Source organism: Triticum urartu, chromosome 5A (genome assembly GCF_056163025.1).
Source record: "Triticum urartu cultivar PI428250 chromosome 5A, HENAU_Tu73, whole genome shotgun sequence".
NCBI classification, from domain to species: Eukaryota; Viridiplantae; Streptophyta; class Magnoliopsida; order Poales; family Poaceae; genus Triticum; species Triticum urartu.
Window position 1 is genome coordinate 198391347 of NC_141877.1, and position 14443 is coordinate 198405789.

Here is a 14443-nt window from a genome sequence, read left to right on the forward strand (position 1 = left end):
ACCTCACTTTGATCCAAACATGATTCAAATTAAATTTAAAATAAAGTCAAACTATTATTTCTTCAAACAGTAAAACAAAAATGTTTGGTCGGTTGCAAATATTCACTAACAATTTGTCATGAAATAAGTAACATTTTTCAAAATATAAAATTGCCCTTGTATATTAAAATAGTGGACCAACAACACCTTTTTATCCCATTTAAAAATAAACTCAAACTTAATAAATTATTTTGAACCCAAACTTGTTATGGCAGTGCACAATAATGCATAGTAATTATATGGCAAGGTTTAACATTTTACAAAAATATTTTGATGCTAAAAGAAAATACAAAACAATAGCTAAATAAATAAACAAAAAGTAAATGAAAAATACTAGTAAACAGAAAAGAAACCTAATCTACTGGGCCCCTTGGCGCATTTAGCAAAAAAAGGCCCAACCAGCCAAAAGGCCCAACCGGCACCCCCACTTCCCTTATCTCCTCATCCCCGAAACCCTAGCCCCACTCGCCCATCCCACTCCCCACACACTCCCTCCCACTCCCTGATCCCCTTCTGGATCGGGGCACGACCGCGTTGACCACGCCCCACGGCGCTCCAAGGCCGGCGCCACCGCAACGGCGCCACCCGGTCAGCACCGCCTACCGCCATCGCCCCCCGGATCTGGATTAGGGCTCAAAACAGCCCGCGCCACTGCCGACGTCGTCGTTGCCGCCGTGGATCCCGCCCCCGCCGCTCGACGAGGTCGCCGAAGCCACCTCACCGGAGCTGCCTCCCCGTCTCCGCCTTCCTCGCCGGTCGTCCCCGCCCACCTTCTCGTGCCCCCGCTGCCCGAACCCCTGCAGCACCCCTGTGAGCACGTGCCCTCCTCCCCTCCCCTCTTCCCCTGTCACCGCGCGCCCGAGCCGTCCCCCCGCCGTCGCCTCGCCGTGCACGGCTGCCCCACCCCGCCCTGCGCGATGCAACTTCCCGCTCGGCCACGGCGCCCCGCACACGCGGCCCAGCTTCGCCCGCCGCTGCGCTGCTCGCCGCTAGCCCCCGCACGCATCGCCGCCTCTGACCGGGCCTCTGGCGCCCCGCGCACATGCCATCGCGCCCCCCTCAGCCGGCCACGGTCGCTGGTGCTGGACCACACGCCGTCCCCTTCCCCCTGTCCGCGCGCTAAGGTGCCTGGCGCACGCGCCTGCACGACCGGGGCGAAGCCCCGGTTAGCCCGGCGCCCATTAAGGCCCTGACTCTATGACACGAGGGGCCCACACCCTAGAACGTTTCCATAAAAAAGAATAAAAAATATAATAAAAATAAAATTAATTAATTAATTAATTGAAGAGTTAATTAACTTAATTAATTTTGATTAATTAAACTAAACAACTAATTAAACTAATTAACCTGTTTAATTAGTCTTAGTCAATGATAGTAGGACCCATGTGTCAGTTTGACCTAGTCAACTAACTGGTTGACTGCTGACGTCGTGCTGTCGTCATGCTGATGTCAGAAATGTATTTTAGTACTAAATTAATTCTGTTAATTCTAGAAAATGATTTAAAACTTTAAAAATTAATATAAAATAAACCGTAGCTCGGATGGAAAAACTTTGTACATGAATGTTGCTCAGAACGACGAGACAAATCCGATTACGCAGCCCGTTAGTCCGCCACACATCCCTAGAATGGAAAACACGCAACTTTCCCCTTCCGGTTCATCTATCCAAAAACGCGAAACACCGGGAATACTTTCCCGGATGTTTTCCCCCTTCACCGGTACCACCTCGTACCGCGTTAGGGCACCCCTAGCATCGATACTTGTCATGTCATGCATCGCTATGCATCTGTTTGCTTAATATTTATTGTTTCTTCCCCATCTTATCTCGCTAGACACTGGGACCGACGCTGCTGCTACCCAGTAGGACTACGGTGTTGACGACCCCTCTCTCTTGCCAGAACAACCAGGCAAGCCCCCCCTTTGATCACCAGATATCGCCTACTCTTCTCTTTACTTCTTGCATTAGAGTAGTGTAGCATGTTACTGCTTTCCGTTAATCCTATCCTGATGCATAGCCTGTCCTTGCTACTACTGTTGTTACCTTTACTTGCAATCCTAAAGTTTAGAATAGGATGCTAGTTTATCATCAGTGGCCCTACATTCTTGTCTGTCTGCCATGCTATACTATTGGGCCGTGATCACTCGGGAGGTGATCACGGGTATATACTATATACTTTATACATGATACATGTGATGACTAAAGTCGGTTTGGCTCGAGGAGTACCGCGGTTGATTCACGAATTGGGGGCTGGAAGGACATACTTTCCCAACGGCCCTCTGTGTGGTTCTTTGTGGCGAAGCGACAGGGCAGGTTGAGACCACCTAGGAGAGAGGTGGGCCTGGCCCTGGTCGGCGTTCGCGGTTATTTCCAGATAACACGTTTAACGTGATCTTGGTATTTGATCTGAGTCTAGCCACTGGCCTATACGCACTAACCATCTACGCGGGGACAGTTATGGGCACTCGAGGTCGTGGTATCAGCCGAAGCCTTCGTGACGTCAGCGACTGAGTGGTGCGCGCCGGGTTGGACTGGAACGCCTACTCTTGTATAAGGGAGGCTAGGTCTGTTCATCGGCCGCGTATGCAACGTGCAGGTGTGCAATGGGCGATGGTCCCAGACCCCTGCGCCATAGGATTTAGACCGGCGTGCTGCCTCTCTGATGTGCCTAGGTAGGGCTACGATGTGTTGACCTTCTGAGACCGGGCATGACCCAGGAAAGTGTGTCCGGACAAAGGGGATCGAGCGTGTTGGGAAATGTGGTGCACCCCTGTAGGGAAGTTGATCTATTCGAATAGCCGTGTCCCTCGGTAAAAGGACGACCCGAAGTTGTACCTTGACCTTATGACAACTAGAACCGGATACTTAATAAAACACACCCTTCGAAGTGCCAGATACAACCGGTGATCGCTCTCTCACAGGGCGACGAGGGGAGGATCATCGGTTAGGATTATGCTACGCGATGCTACTTGGTGGACTTACCATCTACTCTCTTCTTCATGCTGCAAGATGGAGGTGGCCAGAAGCGTAGTCTTCGATAGGACTAGCTATCCCCCTCTTATTCCGGCATTCTGCAGTTCAGTCCACATATGATACCCCTTTTCCATTTGATACCAATGCATACATATGTAGTGTAGCTCCTTGCTTGCGAGTACTTTGGATGAGTACTCACGGTTGCTTTTCTCCCCCTTTTCCCCCTTCCTATATCCGATTGCTGCGACCAGACGTTGGAGTCCAGGAGCCAGACGCCACCGTTGATGAGGACTACTACTACTCGGGAGGTGCCTACTACTACGTGCAGCCCGCTGACGACGACCAAGGAGTAGTTTAGGAGGATCCCAAGCAGGAGGCCTGTGCCTCTTTCGATCTGTATCCCAGTTTGTGCTAGCCTTCTTAAGGCAAACTTGTTTAACTTATGTGTGTACTCAGATATTGTTGCTTCCGCTGACCCGTCTATGATCGAGCTCTTGTATTCGAGCCCTCGAGGCCCCTGGCTTGTAATATGATGCTTGTATGACTTATTTTATTTGTAGAGTTGTGTTGTGATATCTTCCCGTGAGTCCGTGATCTTGATCGTACACGTTTGCGTGTATGATTAGTGTACGATTGAATCGGGGGCGTCACAAGTTGGTATCAGAGCCGACTGCCTGTAGGAATCCCCCTTTCCAACTCCTTGGCCGAAGTCGAGTCTAGTCATTGAAAAACTTTTACTAACATGGCCGTGTGTCTTACGGACCCACGTCGCCATTGGGTAGTGTTAAGGTCTTTTATTCCTCGACCTATACTCTGGGACTCTAATCTCTCCCCTATTTCGGGTTAAATGATTTTGCTAAAAGGACTAACTTTAGGTTCTCGTAAATACTTTCTCCCGGAGAGCCCCTCACTCCAGATGATCGCTTGCTGCACCAGAAGATTTCGAAGATACTCTCCGAGGTTTTCCCGAGACCCTTGTGCCCACCGACTTTACAATCCCGTACCACCGATATACCCTTATGGATAACTGCCTACAATTTTCGTTAATACCTTCATTCTCGGTTGCTCTTGTTATTACAAGATGCCCTCAATTGCTCTCCGTTGTTCCGAAAATCCTTTAAGCTTACTGCCTTGCAGATCTTTACCACATGAATACCCCTATTGAAAATTCCTCGCACTTATTGAGTATCCATTCATCCCTAGTTGTTCGTATACTTCATAAGATACTCTGAAATACTATCCGACCTTCTGAGCATCCTCTTCGATCTATTCTCTGCAAATACTTGTATGCTTACATTATGGATGCTCCCATATCACTAGCAATATTCACTAGTACCTTTTGACACTGTCATTTTGATCCTATTGATTCAACATGTGTGCGAATGCACACAATCATCAATCGACCCTACTAAATTATCTTTCCGACTCAGACGTCATTTTGAACATGAGCTGGTTCTCGACCAAACAAATTGCCGTCGATTGTACCTCTAAGACTATTCAACTTATCCATCCCTATTCAGAGCATTGCTTCTGATCCCTTGACTTAGAATCTTAATTCCTGTGCAATTGAGCTTTGAGTTAGTCAGTTGTTTCTATCATTTGATCCCCTTGCATTCTTTCTTCTTCTGGTAGAGTACCGATGCTCACATCAGGTCCCTTGTGGACCACCAGACCCTTTGTCGGATTTTATCCAACAACGTCCTTCATATTCAATAAGCTTGTAAGCCCTTCCTTGGATACATAATGCCTTTGGTAAATTGTATCCTCTGCTTTCTCAAGCATGCTCTACTATCGAGCTTGTGTTATTTACTCCTGAAGTTTGTGGTATATGTTTCTACGATGCCCCGATGGGCTGAATCGATGCCTTCCTTGTGAACCTGAAAGATTTCACGGGTCATACTTATCTGGTATTGCACCAAGTAAAACTTTCAACAACTATTGTCATTTTCGAAAAAGCGAGAGGTGAATGGAAGCTTGTACATTGAAGAAGTGGGAGTCGACCTTGAACTTGGTGTTCATGCCCATGGACACGATGTAGATCCTATCATGGTAGCTTCTTGTAGCAATAACTATTTCCTTGATATTATATCCTTTGGTATCGATGAATTGATCCTTTGCAATCGTGGTTCCGACCATATGTTCTTCTTGGATCCCATTTCTCGGACAAGTTGAAGTACTTGTCTTCTGCAAAGCAATACCCCAGTCCAACCTCTACTTTGATCTGTCTTTGAGTATTACCCCCTGGTATCTCAAGATTATCTTGGAACTACATAACTTCCTATGAGTTCTTCATCAAGTACTACCTTCTCACTGATCACAATTTTTCATGGTCTCTGAGTTATTAAACACTCAAGAACACTGATAACTGAATCGAGTCCGCACTACGGTTCAACAACTCTTAGTAATCTTCTTTAAGTACGAGTTTATACCCGATCATGCCATTCCTAGCCTGTTTGGATATATCATTGTCTTGATGATTTTAACTATGCTACCTGGTCCTTATTCCCGGAGCACCACTTTCAACGATGAGCTACGCTTACGTCGGTTTTCCTCGTCATATCATTTCGCCTTGAATAGCAAGCTTGATTTTGAGTTTGTGTCGTACTCGTGGTTCAAATAACCTTTCACTTCATCATTCGTTTGACTTGATGTCATCATCGATCGATTACATCTTCATGAAATCTCTCGACAAAATTTGTCGTGATCATCATGAACATTTTGAATCTTTCCAGAATACCAATCGAATTCATGATGATAAGTACCACCCTCACCCCTTGGTAATATGAGTTACCATTGACAACATCCTTACCTTCCTTCCGTCACAAACTTATTCATGTTATGGATGCAACTTGCTATCTAGCTTGTAATAAGTTCTACCTTGGAGTATTACCATCTTATATATCAAGAAGGTTGTGAGAATTTCACCACCTCTTAAGAAATTCTTGTTACAACGATGCTTCTCGCCATCACCATTCTTTTCTTGGCCCTGTGTTGAGTGAACTCTGTTGTGGGAATTTGATATCTCTAGTAACCCTATTGTTTTGAAGTGAATGGCTGATAGTTTCGTTATCGAATCACCATTCTAACTTTGAACATCCTACTTGGTCCATATTTCCAGGTGCATTTTCATTCAATAATTAATTGTGGAAATCCATCCTTAGGAAATCTTGATGAATTGTCGCTGAGTTCATCAGCCACCTCCTCATCCTCTCCTTGGTTTACCGATGAAATCTTGTTTTGGAACTCGCTTCCATAGTTCATTGCCCGAGAATCTTATAATGTCATCTCTTCCATTGTGCTACACCTTTTCTTCTCAGGCATCCTAAGTTGGAGGTATCCTGACACCGGTCGGATCCGAACCTCGGTCAGATCTGATGGTTGGAACTCTGTCCAAGAGTCATAACTTTGGTCTTTAAATGACCTGATAAGGTGATGTCATGCCTAGCACACCTGACCGGAGGACCTAGTGTTATAGTTTCCTTTTTAACAAGGTTAACCATTTTTCCATGAGGAAATTGAATGCCTTGTTTAATAAGTTATCCTGATGGATCCTTCGTGTATCCGAAGTCTGATCTTCACTTGATGACCATGTCAATGCTATCTCGAAGCATGTCTATGTTACTCCGATTTTCAAAAAGAACATTTGAAGCCCAATGCTAAATGTTTCCTACTCAACTATCCAAACACCGCAGTATGGGTAAAGTCATGAAATTTCTCTCCCCTTTCCTAAAGGGTTTTCTACATTATATCCCGTCGTGGATATCATGCTCTGTTTGTCCTTGGGAAGGATATACCCCTGAAGAATGTGTTTAAACACATTTTCCTTTCCTTTGTTCTATTTAATCTGATGATCACCTTTTCCTTTCCATTGTTTTGTTTAACCTTTCTGGTGATCTATATGATCTAAGCAGTAATATTCTCTGCATAAGTAAACACCTAGGTGTACAATCGTGACGGTAAGACCCTGTTACTATTGTTGATGACATTCTGGTAACCACCGATGGATGAGAACTTTGCCTATTGGTCCGCCTCGTTCAACGAGCAAGAGAATGGTTCTCTTCGTCCCTCGCCCTTGGTACCGACGTTATTTTCGACATAACTGACGGGCTACCCTCTGACATGCCTTGTTATCATGACCGTGCAAGATGTCACCACTCCTTCTACCTTTATCCCGTATGGTGGGCCCATAACCCACAGTTTCACAGGATCAAAACCTGACTCTCCTATACAACCCTGTTTCTAATGGTTATCCCCCATGCTTGGCTTCGTATTCAATTCATGGGCCACCTTCCTAGTGCTCTATTCTGGTATCAGACGTAATACTTACTCTCGCTACTCTGAACCCCTTTCTCATTCAGGTTCAGACTTCGAGCAACTATCTATCTGCTTGAAAATTCTTATTGTACCTTCGAACTTTACTCTTTATGTGTTTTAATTGTTCAACTCGAGAGGCACTCGTATGATCATTCATGGGTTAATCCCAGATTATTACCCTTATAGCATTCTGTGGTTGCAAATCTGCCCCGTTACCTATTCGTAAGAACGATGGAACCCCCGAAGAAAGGATGAAGACTTCATAATGATGACCTGAAGCAGTGGAATGAAGACATCATTGTAATGGATTGAGCTCTTTGAGAAAAGCAACCAAGACCGAGGAGATTCGTTAGAATTACCTAACCAGACCCTTTCCCCCTTACTCTGGTCCTAAATCTTGGGACGAGATTTCTTGTAGTGGAGGAGAATTGTGACGCCCGGATAGTCAAGCTACAGTAATCCCCTCTTAATGATGCCATGTCATTGCAGTAATTTGCTAAACCTCACTTTGATCCAAACCTGATTCAAATTAAATTTAAAATAAAGTCAAACTATTATTTCTTCAAACGGTAAAACAAAAATGTTTGGTGGGTTGCAAATATTCACAAACAATTTGTCATGAAATAATTAACATTTTTCAAAATATAAAATTGCCCCTGGATATTAAAACAGTGGACCAACAACACCTTTTTATCCCATTTAAAAATAAACTCAAACTTAATAAATTATTTTGAACCCAAACTTGTTGTGGCAGTGCACAATAATGCATAGTAATTATATGGCAAGGTTTAACATGTTACAAAAATATTTTGATGCTAAAAGAAAATACAAAACAATAGCTAAATAAATAAACAAAAAGTAAATGGAAAAATACTAGTAAACAGAAAAGAAACCTAATCTACTGGGCCCCTTGGCCCATTTAGCAAAAAAAGGCCCAACCGGCACCCCCACTTCCCTTATCTCCCCATCCCCGAAACCCTAGCCCCACTCGCCCATCCCACTCCCCACACACTCACCCCCACTCCCTGATCCCCTTCTGGATCGGGGCATGACCGCGTCGACCATGCCCCACGGCGCCCCAACGCTGGCGCCACCACAACGGCGCCGCCCGGTCACCACCACCTACTGCCATCGCCCCCCCGGATCTGGATTGGGGCTCAACACAGCCTGCGCCACTGCCGACGTCGTCGTTGCCGCCGTGGATCACGCCCCCGCCGCTCGACGACGTCGCCAAAGCCACCTCACTGGAGCTCCCTCCCCGTCTCCACCTTCCTCGCCGGTCGTCCCCGTCCACCTCCTCGTCCCCCCCGCTGCCCAAACCCCTGCAGCACCCCTGTGAGCATGCGCCCTCCTCCCCTCCCCTCTTGCCCTGTCACCGCGCGCCCGAGCCGTCCCCCCGCCGTCGCCTCGCCATGCACGGCTGCCCCACCCCGCCCTGCGCGATGCAACTTCCCGCTCGGCCGCGGGGACCCGCCCACGCGGCCCAGTTTCGCCCGCCGGTGCGCTGCTTGCCGCTAGCCCCCGCACGCATCGCCGCCTCTGACCGGGCCTCTGGCGCCCCGCGCACATGCCATCGCGCCCCCCTCAGCTCCGGCTGGCCTCGCCGCGCCGCCCTGCACCGGCCACGGTCGCTGGTGCTGGACCACACGCCGTCCCCTTCCCCCTGTCGACGCGCTAAGGCGCCTGGCGCAGGCGCTTGCATGACCGGGGCGAAGCCCCGGTTAGCCCGGCGCCCGTTAAGGCCCTGACTCTATGACACGAGGGGCCCACACCCTAGAACATTTCCATAAAAAAGAATAAAAGAATATAATAAAAATAAAATTAATTAATTAATTAATTGAAGAGTTAATTAACTTAATTAATTTTGATTAATTAAACTAAAAAACTAATTAAACTAATTAACCTGTTTAATTAGTCTTAGTCAATGATAGTAGGACCCATGTGTCAGTATGACCTAATCAACTGACTGGTTGACTGCCGACGTCGTGCTGACGTCATGCTGACATCAGAAATGTATTTTAGTACTAAATTAATTCTGTTAATTCTAGAAAATGATTTAAAACTCTAAAAATTAATATAAAATAAACCGTAGCTCGGATGGAAAAACTTTGTACATGAATGTTGCTCAGAACGATGAGACGAATCCGATTACGTAGCCCGTTAGTCCGCCACACATCCCTAGCATGGCAAACACGCAACTTTCCCCTTTCGGTTCATCTGTCCAAAAACGCGAGACACCGGGAATACTTTCCCGGATGTTTTTCCCCTTCACGTGTACCACCTCGTACCGCGTTAGGGCACCCCTAGCACCGATACTTGTCATGTCATGCATAGCTATGCATCTGTTTGCTTAATATTTATTGTTTCTCCCCATCTTCTCTCGCTAGACACCGAGACCGACGCTGCTGCTACCCAGTAGGACTACGGTGTTGACGACCCCTCTCTCTTGCCAGAGCAACCAGGCAAGCCCCCCTTTGATCACCAGATATCGCCTACTCTTCTCTCTACTTGCATTAGAGTAGTGTAGCATGTTACTACTTTCCGTTAATCCTATCCTGATGCATAGCCTGTCCTTGCTACTACTGTTGTTACCTTTACCTGCAATCCTAATGCTTAGAATAGGATGCTAGTTTATCATCAGTGGCCCTACATTCTTGTCCGTCTGCCATGCTTTACTATCGGGCCGTGATCACTCGGGAGGTGATCACGGGTATATACTATATACTTTATACATGATACATGTGATGACTAAAGTCGGGTTGGCTCGAGGAGTACCCGCGGTTGATTCATGGATTGGGGGCTGGATGGACATACTTTCCCAATGGCCCTCTGTGTGGTTCTTTGTGGCGAAGCGACAGGGCAGGTTGAGACCACCTAGGAGAGAGGTGGGCCTGGCCCTGGTCGGCGTTCACGGTTATTTCCAGATAACACGTTTAACGAGATCTTGGTATTTGATCTGAGTCTGGCCACTCGCCTATACGCACTAACCATCTACGCGGGGACAGTTATGGGCACTCGAGGTCGTGGTATCAGCCGAAGCCTTCGTGACGTCAGCGACTGAGCGGCGCGCGTCGGGTTGGACTGGAACACCTACTCTTGTATAAGGGAGGCTAGGTCTGTTCACTGGCCGCGTACGCAACGTGCAGGTGTGCAATGGGCGATGGGCCCAAACCCCTGCGCCATAGGATTTAGACCGACGTGCTGCCTCTCTGATGTGCCTAGGTAGGGCTGCGACGTGTTGATCTTCCGAGGCCGGGCATGACCCAGGAAAGTGTGTCCGGACAAAGGGGATCAAGCGTGTTGGGAAATGTGGTGCACCCCTGTAGGGAAGTTGATCTATTCGAATAGCCCTGTCCCTCGGTAAAAGGACGACCCGGAGTTGTACCTTGACCTTATGACAACCAGAACCGGATACTTAATAAAACACACCCTTCCAAGTGCCAGATACAACCGGTGATTGCTCTCTCACAGGGCGACGAGGGGAGGATCATCGGTTAGGATTATGCTACGCGATGCTACTTGGTGGACTTACCATCTACTCTCTTCTTCATGCTGCAAGATGGAGGTGGCCAGAAGCGTAGTCTTCGATAGGACTAGCTATCCCCCTCTTATTCCGGCATTCTGCAGTTCAGTCCACATATGATACCCCTTTTCCATTTGATACCAATGCATACATATGTAGTGTAGCTCCTTGCTTGCGAGTACTTTGGATGAGTACTCACGGTTGCTTTTCTCCCCCTTTTCCCCCTTCCTATATCCGATTGCTGCGACCAGACGTTGGAGTCCAGGAGCCAGACGCCACCGTTGATGACGACTACTACTACTCGGGAGGTGCCTACTACTACGTGCAACCCGCTGACAACAACCAAGGAGTAGTTTAGGAGGATCCCAGGCAGGAGGCATGCGCCTCTTTCGATCTGTATGCCAGTTTGTGCTAGCCTTCTTAAGGCAAACTTATTTAACTTATGTCTGTACTCAGATATTGTTGCTTCCGCTAACCCATCTATGATCGAGCTCTTGTATTCGAGCCCTCGAGGCCCCTGGCTTTTAATATGATGCTTGTATGACTTATTTTATTTATAGAGTTGTGTTGTGATATCTTCCCGTGAGTCCCTGAACTTGATCATACACGTTTGCGTGTATGATTAGTGTATGATTGAATCGGGGGCGTCACAGAAGGGGTAGGGGGGTCGGGGGAAAGGGGATTGGCCGCGTCAGCACATATCGATTTATTATATAAATTTGGCGACAGCACCCATTAAGACGCCGTAGTGGCATGTGTGCGAAAGGCGCCACATGAGATGACAAGCCTACCAAGCCTACACTTGCATGGGTCTTACCACTGTTTTTGGCGTTACCGAATGCTTGTAATAGCAAGGATGTTCGCCAAGCTAAGAGGCGTCATATGAGTTGGCGTGAAAGAAGGCCATGCAATATATCTCTTTGACATGACAGGAAGCGCCATATGCATAGGCGTGACATGACAAGATATGGCCAATGTTGAATTGCTTGTGCTTATGCTACCAATCGAATAACATGAAAGTGGAATGAAATAGGTCATGCAATTTAATAACATGAAAGTATAGCTGGGCAACGCAGGACACAAAATAAATGTTGTACGCCATACATTATCCATGGCATCACACCGGGAGGGGATTACAACTGACGAGATACAACCAAAGTATTGAAACTAAGGACTACCGCTGGCTGAGCTAGTAAACTATGGAACTAGTGAATGCGATGATGCGAACCCGGATCAGCTATGATTGCCACTGGTAGCGAAATAGTCTAGCATCATGGCACAGATGTTCTATGCGGCAATGCGACGATGCGAAACCAGAAAAACATTACCTCGACCATAGCCCTGTGTGCGACTATGGGCCCTTAACACCGGCAATGCATGGTACTCTGGCTGTGCGGCTGAACGAGGCCTCATAAGCACGGGCCTGACAGCCGAGGTGGACGCACCACGACAAGGCTGCCATGGGTAGTAACCGTGCAGTCCCAGAGGTGACGGTCGGGCCATCCTTGCCCGCTCTCTAGCCTCAAAAGTTAGCACTCCAGCAACAGTGAAACTTGTGATCATTTGTTGTAGCGTGAGCTCACAATCAACAATCATGATGGACTCCACCCCTTCTTCTTGGTCCACTGTCACATCCCTAGTTCTGGTATGACCTAGGCTATCTTCCATGTGAGAATCATGTTTAAAATTCAAATGAACTTGAAATGGGGGAGGTTCAAACCCTAGCATCAATGAAATTCAAATAAGTTCAACTAAAAATATTTTTCACTGAACCCAAATGGCCTTAAAAAATGTTCATCATTTTTGGAAAATGCTGGAAATAGCAACCAGAGCTGATGTACATTTTTGCATGATATTTTGGTTTGTTGAATTAACACGTATTATATATTGAATTGGAGCAAATAAATACTATAAATACTTTATTGCTCCAATAATTCTGATTTTTGGTGAGGGGCTTTGGAATAATCCTTTTAGTCCCTGCAAAATTTATCAGAAGCAACGAAATTAGTTTGCTTCAAAAACCAAATTAAAACAAATGTCAGAAATGAAAAGAAAACAAGATAGAAAAAAGGATAAACTTAACTGGCGTCTCCAGACGGCCTAGGACTATGCAGCCCACTAGCCCAACCGCGAGTCATCGTCCTCCTAGCGATCACAGAAGGACGAGGGGCACGCGCTTGCCGCCCGCGCGCATGGGCGCCACGCCACCTGCCTGCTTGCCCCTCCCCCTCGACGCTCTTGCCTCTCTGGACGTCGCCACGATGCACCTTGGGCCCCTCTCACTGTCTCCCGTGCTCATCCCCGCCTCAGCCGCTCACTGTCTCACCCGCACGAGCACCACCGTCGCTGCCGCTCGCCGTTGCCGCACCCACCGCCATGGCCTCGCCTCTCCGACGAGACCAAGAGCTTTACCACGTCTTCCTCATACTCTCCATCAAGCCACGCGTCGCCGGACATCCTGTGGAGCTACCTCCGCTGTCATCTTCAACCCCGGCCGCCGTGGATCACCACCGCCCGTCCGTCGCCTGCAGAGCCTTCCCCGAGCCGCCGTTGCCTCTTACTCGACTCACCGTGAGCTCCCACCTCAAATCCCCCTCTCCCTCGTGTCTTTTACACGCTACAGCCGCGATTCCGCTCGAGGCCGAACTCCGGCCGCCACCGCGAGTTCTGCTCCGGCGAGCTCCAATCACCCCGCGGCCTCCCACCTACTCCCCTTGATGCGGACGAGGATGGGTTATGCCCCAGTGGTCTCCGCGCGTCCAGCCGCCGCTTGTAGCGCAAGTCCGGCAGGTTGTTGCCGCGGTTTTGGCCGCTGCCGGCCGAACCCCGGCGACTGCCGACATGTCATGACCATTAGGGGCTAACCCCTCTAATTAGCCACCTCTTTGCCACTAACAGCGGGCCCCATGGCCTAGTCAAACCCAGTCAGCTCCGGTTTTGACCGGGATAAACAAATGGGTCACTGACGCCCACTGGTCAGGTTTGACCCTGGTCAACCCCGGTTGACCTGCTGATGTCGTGCTGTCATCATGCTGATGCAGTATTTGACTTTTTGGATTTAAAATATTCCAAGAATTTCATAAAATAGCCAAAACTTAAAAAATTCATAGAAAAATAACCGTAGCTCAGATTGAAATAATTTATATATGAAAAATTATCAAAAAAATTCAATCTATCCATCTGTACCTGTTTCATGCATGAAAAACCAAGTTATACCTGCTGTATATGCGAAAACAGATTAATGGTTTTTAAAGAGACTCAAGTTAGAGTTGAATTTGAACCTTTGGTTCAAATGGACTTCTTCCAAGTGAAATGCTAGATGCATTAGCACAAACCATATCACATCTACATGCCATGTTCATGCATCATATAGTTGGATATGATTGTGTTTTGATTGTCGGCACCGTCCTTCTCGATAGGTCCTGCTCCGCAGACCGTTCCAGAGTACCTGTCAAAAAAGCAGTGCCTCCCTGTTGATCTACCAGGCAAGCAAACCCCCTTGTTCATTCCGATACAATCCCACTCTCTCAATCTTGCTCTCTTTTATTGCATTAGGAAAACAACGATTCAACTGCTACATTATGTTGTGGTAGTTG

The 14443-nt window shown here is 47.4% G+C and overlaps 1 long non-coding RNA gene across 1 annotated transcript; it reads left to right on the plus strand.

The window, feature by feature from the left end:
* The first annotated feature begins 517 nt into the window (after positions 1-517).
* LOC147970785 (uncharacterized) lies at positions 518-3558 on the plus strand. Its single transcript, XR_015603266.1, has 3 exons — positions 518-849; positions 1872-1946; positions 3262-3558. It is a non-coding gene; the product is annotated as an uncharacterized LOC147970785 (long non-coding RNA).
* Positions 3559-14443: the final 10885 nt, after the last annotated feature.